A 5,991-nucleotide genomic window follows, 5' to 3' on the forward strand; every position below is an offset into this window, starting at 1 on the left:
AAGATCATGTTCGCATAGATACAAAATCTTGGTAAACTGAAAACCAGTGGTGTTTGAGATTTAACATCTGTTTTTCACGATTTGTAATTCACCCTTTGTCCATTGCTACACTGCCTCACAAACCAGAATACTGCTGAGGTTTTTAGATCCCTAACTCAATCTGTACTTTATCCAGTGGTCTGCCTGCCATCTAGTGGGGAAAGAAAGATATGACTGCTGTATGTATGTATGTATGTAGGTACTTATTTATTTAGACAAACTCTTGACTAGTTATAAGGTGTAGAATCATGAATGGTGATGACAATAACGGCAATTCCTTACATTTCAATAGCCCTTTGACATTTACAAAGCATTTCTCCACACAGTATTTTAATTAATCCTCCCTCAGGACAATGCTGTGTTACGAGCAGATCATCTGTGCTCTATTTTTCAGATGAAGAAACTGAGTCTGAACATAGGCTTATTCAAGGTCATACAGGCAGGCTCAAACCCAAATGTCATGTTCTGTTTGTGGAATCTAACCCCTCTGAACTTATGTTCCCCCGTTTCTACATTTCTAGCTCTACTCTACGAATGATTTGGAAGCTTCTGTTTGCCATAAGTGCATTTGTTTTAGGAAACTTCCAGGATAGTCTTTTAAAACAAATATGGGCCATCCAAAATAGCTCCTGTCAAAAAAAATTCTGAGGTGACAAACATAATTTTTTTCTAGGTAAATGTTTAATTGATGTTTATCAAAAACAAGGTATGAGTTAAGAACCATTTTCTGACAAAGTACATAAACAGGGCAGAAGACACTTAAGGCTTAATCTTTGGAGGACTGTTTGATTGCTGGAATCATACTTGACACCAGCCAGCTTTAAATCCCTTTTTGATTAATACGTATAATAACATTTTTTTCAAAGCAATATGATTCCTTTACTTTTAGGCCTATGAAGTGTCATTTGCATAGAACTTTGAGAGTATTAGACACAGAGATCTCAAAAAGAGATCCATTTTAATTGCTCACTCTTCTTGGAAACTTCCAGGGGCTTGCTGTGAATCTGCAGACAACTTTGAGCTACTTGTGCTAAAACTCATTTGAGAAGGGAGATTTGTGGGCTCTTCCAAGACTAAGATGCCTCTGTCTTATAACAGCAGTTTGTGTGCTTATTGATGACTGAGTGCGATCCATAAGAAAGAGTCATGTCTACAATGACATCCATCTGCTGAAACCATAATTGAACACACAATGGGAATATACTAAATCATGGGCCACCTGCTAAATGCAGCTGTACTTGTCAAGTGTCTCCCAAAATGCACAAAAGGTCAATGTGAGGAAGAACAGTCTCCACAGCTTTGTAGATCATTGTTCTCAGGCTGTGCCCGTTTCTTATGAAAATGCCCCCAGTGGGGACACGTTAGTATTACTTGCAAATAGCTACATTTGCATTTTAAAATTTCAGCTTGCAGTAAGGGTGTGAAAACTAAGGCACCTGGGATATGGCAATTAAATTCTTTTATTGCTAGACTTTGAGCACAGCCTTAAGCTTAACCACAGGTGAGTCCTACCATTTGCAAGCTTTGCTGATGATGTATCATAGATGGAGGAGCTCTCTGAAAATCTTTAGCTAGGACCTGATCCTGGACCTGTTTTATTGGTTGCCTCCATTGTCTTGGCAGCCAACATTCTGGTTGGAACATTTCTAGCTGCTGAATCCTGGCTATATATGTGGCTAGTATGTGGCTCAATTCAGATGCACCTCAACAATTATGCAAAGAGTATAATATTGATAATTTTATAAAATACCCCGAGGTTCGCTACTGGTTTCCTCAAGCAGGTCAGGTCATCCTAAGTATGTCTCTACAAGTAAAGCCTTTCCTGAATTTCTCCAACCAGAAGTAATCACTACCTTCTCTGAATTCCCATAGCTCCTTCTTCTTCCTTGTGACATTTTTTTTTTTATCTTGTGTTATACTTGTTCATAGATAGGTCTTAGCTCCTTGTTACATTATAAGCACCTTAAAGTTGGAGATATGCTTTTGGCATCCCCATGGATCCATCACCTAGCAGAAGTCTTGGTCCATAAATGGACTCAATAAATATCTTCTGAATAAACAATTCATCACAATGAATATAGCTCCTTAATGATCGGCTCATAGGTGGTCCCAAAGAATAAGTGAAAGAAGGCTGAGCTGGGTAGTAATTAGCTACAGAACCTGTCATTCACACCTATACGAACAAGCAGTCATCATTTATCACTGTCAGTACTGACATTAAAGGCAATTCATTATTCTTTGCTTTGCCACTGGAGAAATGAAAAGAACAAATATCAGTGTCTTCCAAGAGACTAGGACAAAGTGACAAAAACTTATGAAGAAGAAATTATTTTTTGGTTCATACAATACCTGCACATATTCTAGAAAAAAAAATCTATGCCTTCATTTGCCAATGCAGTTGTATTCCAATCCTAGCACAGTTGGCCCTTCGTATTCACAGGTTCTGCATTCATGGACTCAATCAACTAAGGATTGAAAATATTTGAAAAAAATGTTATGTTGTTGCTGACATGTACTATGTAGTTAGGCCTACGATGGTTGCATCTGTACTGAACATGTGCAGACTTTTTTTCTTGTCATTATTCCCCAAACAACACAGTATAACAACTATTTACATAGCATGTACATTGTATTAGGTATTATAAGTAATCTAGAGATGATTTAAAGTATAAGGGAGGATGGGCATGAGTTATATGCAAATACTACTCCATTTTATATAAGGGACTTGAGCATCTGCACATTTTGGTATTCACGGGGGTCCTGGAACCCATACCTATGGACACCAAGGAATGACCATATTCCTTTCACATTATTTTTAGAAAAAACTTAGCACCTGGTAAGATAATTAACAAATTAAACAGCTTGTATTATAATGCAATGGTAGAAAGGTTTTAAAATATCATAAAAAATTATATGGGTCTACAAGTTAATAATGAGTCATTCTTATATTGATTGTTCAATAAGTCAAAATAAAATATCTCAGAATGAAGTAATCATTATAACTGAGCTCTTTGTAGAGTAACACAACTCTAAGGGAAGAAAGAAAAAGAACATTTACTGAGAAAGCACTAGGTCTCAAGTACTATCCTGGATGTTTTTATTCATTTTATCTGATTTATCTCTCTGAAAAATCATGAGAGGTCACATAGCTAATAAATATCTGAATTAAAGTTTAGTCACACATCTTCTGTGTCTTCCCTTTTATTTGGCCCCTCTTATTAAGAAGTCACTACAAATATAACACTTTTGGAATTCTTTATCAGAATTGTTTAAGTTTATCCCTCCCTATCACAGTTAATTGGATTTCAGAGATTCATTCAACACATCTAAGTACAACTGGTCAGTATTTCTCCCATTCAACTTCCCTATTGTTGATGCCTCCCAAATTACTATCTTACTTTAGATAGTTTAAACTTGTTAAGTTGCACAGACTAGTGTTTTAAAGTTTTTTTTCATCTCCCCCAAACACACAGTTTTAGTAGCCTTATGACAGAAAGCCAATCATGGCAATCCAAATGGGCTGAGTTCCAATGGATCAATAACTCACTTGGTGGTCTGCTGCCAAGGGGCCAAACAATCGCCATCAGAAAATATGGAGCCCAGTTCTTCATTCTGCCACTGATTAATTGAGTGGGTCATTTTTCTTTGGCAGTGGTGACACTCCCTTCCAAACAATCATCTGTGTGAGTAATGTGTGACCGGCACACAGAGAGAAGACTTATTGCAAACATTTATAGACAGTTTCAGATTGGGGAAAAATTTGTGAAAATATATAACAACAAATTTAAGTAATAGAGTATTCACAATCAGTTTTGAAAACACTAAGCACTTATCGAGATCACACAGTTAATTTCTTTTAGAATTAAATGAAAATGAAGGAACAATAATTAGGCATGTAATTATCCGTATAAATGTTTTTAAGATTTATAATTATAGTTAATTGCTATAAAATATCATGTTGATTTAAAAGTTGTTAACAAAATTGCAAATAAAGTTTGCCTAGGCACATGGGCTAGGGTAAAATCCCAAATGACTTGATGACCCAGATCACTGTAGAACCTGCCAGGCTGGCCATACATTCAGCCTCCCTTACTCTTGTTGCACCTTTTTTTATTTCTCTTTCTCACTTTGTCCCTGCACACATGAGAGGTCCTATTATAGCCATGCACCCCATAACATTTTGGTCAAGAACGACCGCATATCCAACAGTGGTCCCATTGGAAAATTCCTATCGCCTAGTGATGTCTTAGTTGTCATAAGGTCATAGTGCCATGCATTCCTCACATGTTTGTGGTGATGCTTGTGTAAACAAATCTACTCCATGCCAGTTCCATAAAAGTATAGCACATACAACTATGTACAATACAATAATACTTGATAATGATAGCAAATGACTATATTACTGGTTTATATATTTATTGTACTATTTTGCTGTATTATTTAATACTATATATGTTATAATTATTTGACAGTGTACTCTTTCTACTTATAAGAAAACTTTGCTGTAAAACAGTATGCTGTGTTTCACTGGCAGCAGCTTCATACATCTCGCGTTTACCGTGTCTCTTGATTGCATCATTTCGCTTGTGTTTGATTTAATCTCATGTTGTTCTGTTCATTGTGATCCCTAAGCGTACTAAATATACTGCTAATGTTGCCAGTAAGAGGCCACATCAAGTGACTGACCTGGAACAAAATTAAAAATGATTAAGGACTACGAAGGTGGAAAATCAGTGATGGTTATTGCTCTCCGGTCAAGTATGTCCCATTCCACCACACTTCAATTTTGAAGAATAAGAACAAAGTGACAGAAGCTGTTAAAGGATCTGCTTCATTGAAGGCAATGAAGCTAATAAAAATCTGAGAAGTGCCTTTATATCAGACAAGGAGAAACTTTTAGTGACATGGATTGAACACCTGACACAGAAGTATATCCCTCTCAGGACAATGATGATCAAGGCCAAAGCGAAAAGTTTGTGATGTTGAAAGAAAAGGCTGGCCCTGACTAGACGTTGAATTTACTGCTAGCTCTGGGTGGTTTAAACATTTCAGGAATCATTATTCATTACGTAATGTGAAAGTGAGTGGTGAGCTGTGAGTGCCGATGTGAAGGCGGATGAAAAAATTTTGGAAAGTCTAGATATGTTGATTGCGGGAAAAAGAAGAAGGAAATCTCCATGGACATAATTCTGAAAAGAGTGACACCTCTTCAAGAAGAGTCTCAAGCAGGTCTGTCAGAGGTATTCCAGAAAAAGACATTGTTATGACAGAACATGATAGCTCCATGCATGTTTTTGCCCAAGGACCTTACAAAATGTGCAAGTGGAAGATAGTGATATTGATGATCCTGACCCCATGTAGGCCTAGGCTAATGTGTGTATTTGTGTCTTAGTTTTTTAACAAAAAAGTTTAAAAATAAAAAATATATATATAAATTAAAAAAAATTTAAATAGAAAAAAGTTTGTAGAATAAGGATATAAAGAAAGAAAATATTTTTGTACAGCTATACAATGTATTTGTATTTTAAGCTAAGTGTTATTACAAAGGAGTCAAAAAAGTTATTTTTCTTTTTTTTTTAATGCCTACAGCATCTGGTATTCCTAAGTGGTCTCCCATCCAAGTATTAACCAGGCCTGACCCCGCTTAGCTTCCGAGATCAGATGAGATCCAGGCAGGTTCAGGGTGGCATGGCCGTAGACACAATCAAAAGTCAAAAAGTTAAAAAATAAAGTTCATAAAGTAAAAACGTTACAGTAAGCTGTTTAATTTATTATTGAAGAAAGAATTTTTTTCATAAATTTCTGTAGCCTAAGTGTGCAGTGTTTATAAAGTCTACAGTAGTGCACAGTAATGTCCTAGGCCTTCATGGTCATTCACCACTCACTCACTGGTTCCCCCAGAGAAACTCCCAATCCTGCCAGCTCCAGTCATGGTAAATACTCTGTGGAGGT

At 36.4% G+C, this 5,991-nt stretch overlaps 1 pseudogene; it reads right to left on the reverse strand.

Annotated features, from left to right (window-relative positions):
- Nucleotides 1-5,619: 5,619 nt before the first annotated feature.
- On the reverse strand, nt 5,620-5,739 carry LOC120613414 (uncharacterized; annotated as a pseudogene).
- Nucleotides 5,740-5,991: the final 252 nt, after the last annotated feature.

This window comes from Pteropus medius, unplaced genomic scaffold (genome assembly GCF_902729225.1).
Source record: "Pteropus medius unplaced genomic scaffold, Ma_sr-lr_union100, whole genome shotgun sequence".
Lineage (NCBI taxonomy): Eukaryota > Metazoa > Chordata > Mammalia > Chiroptera > Pteropodidae > Pteropus > Pteropus medius.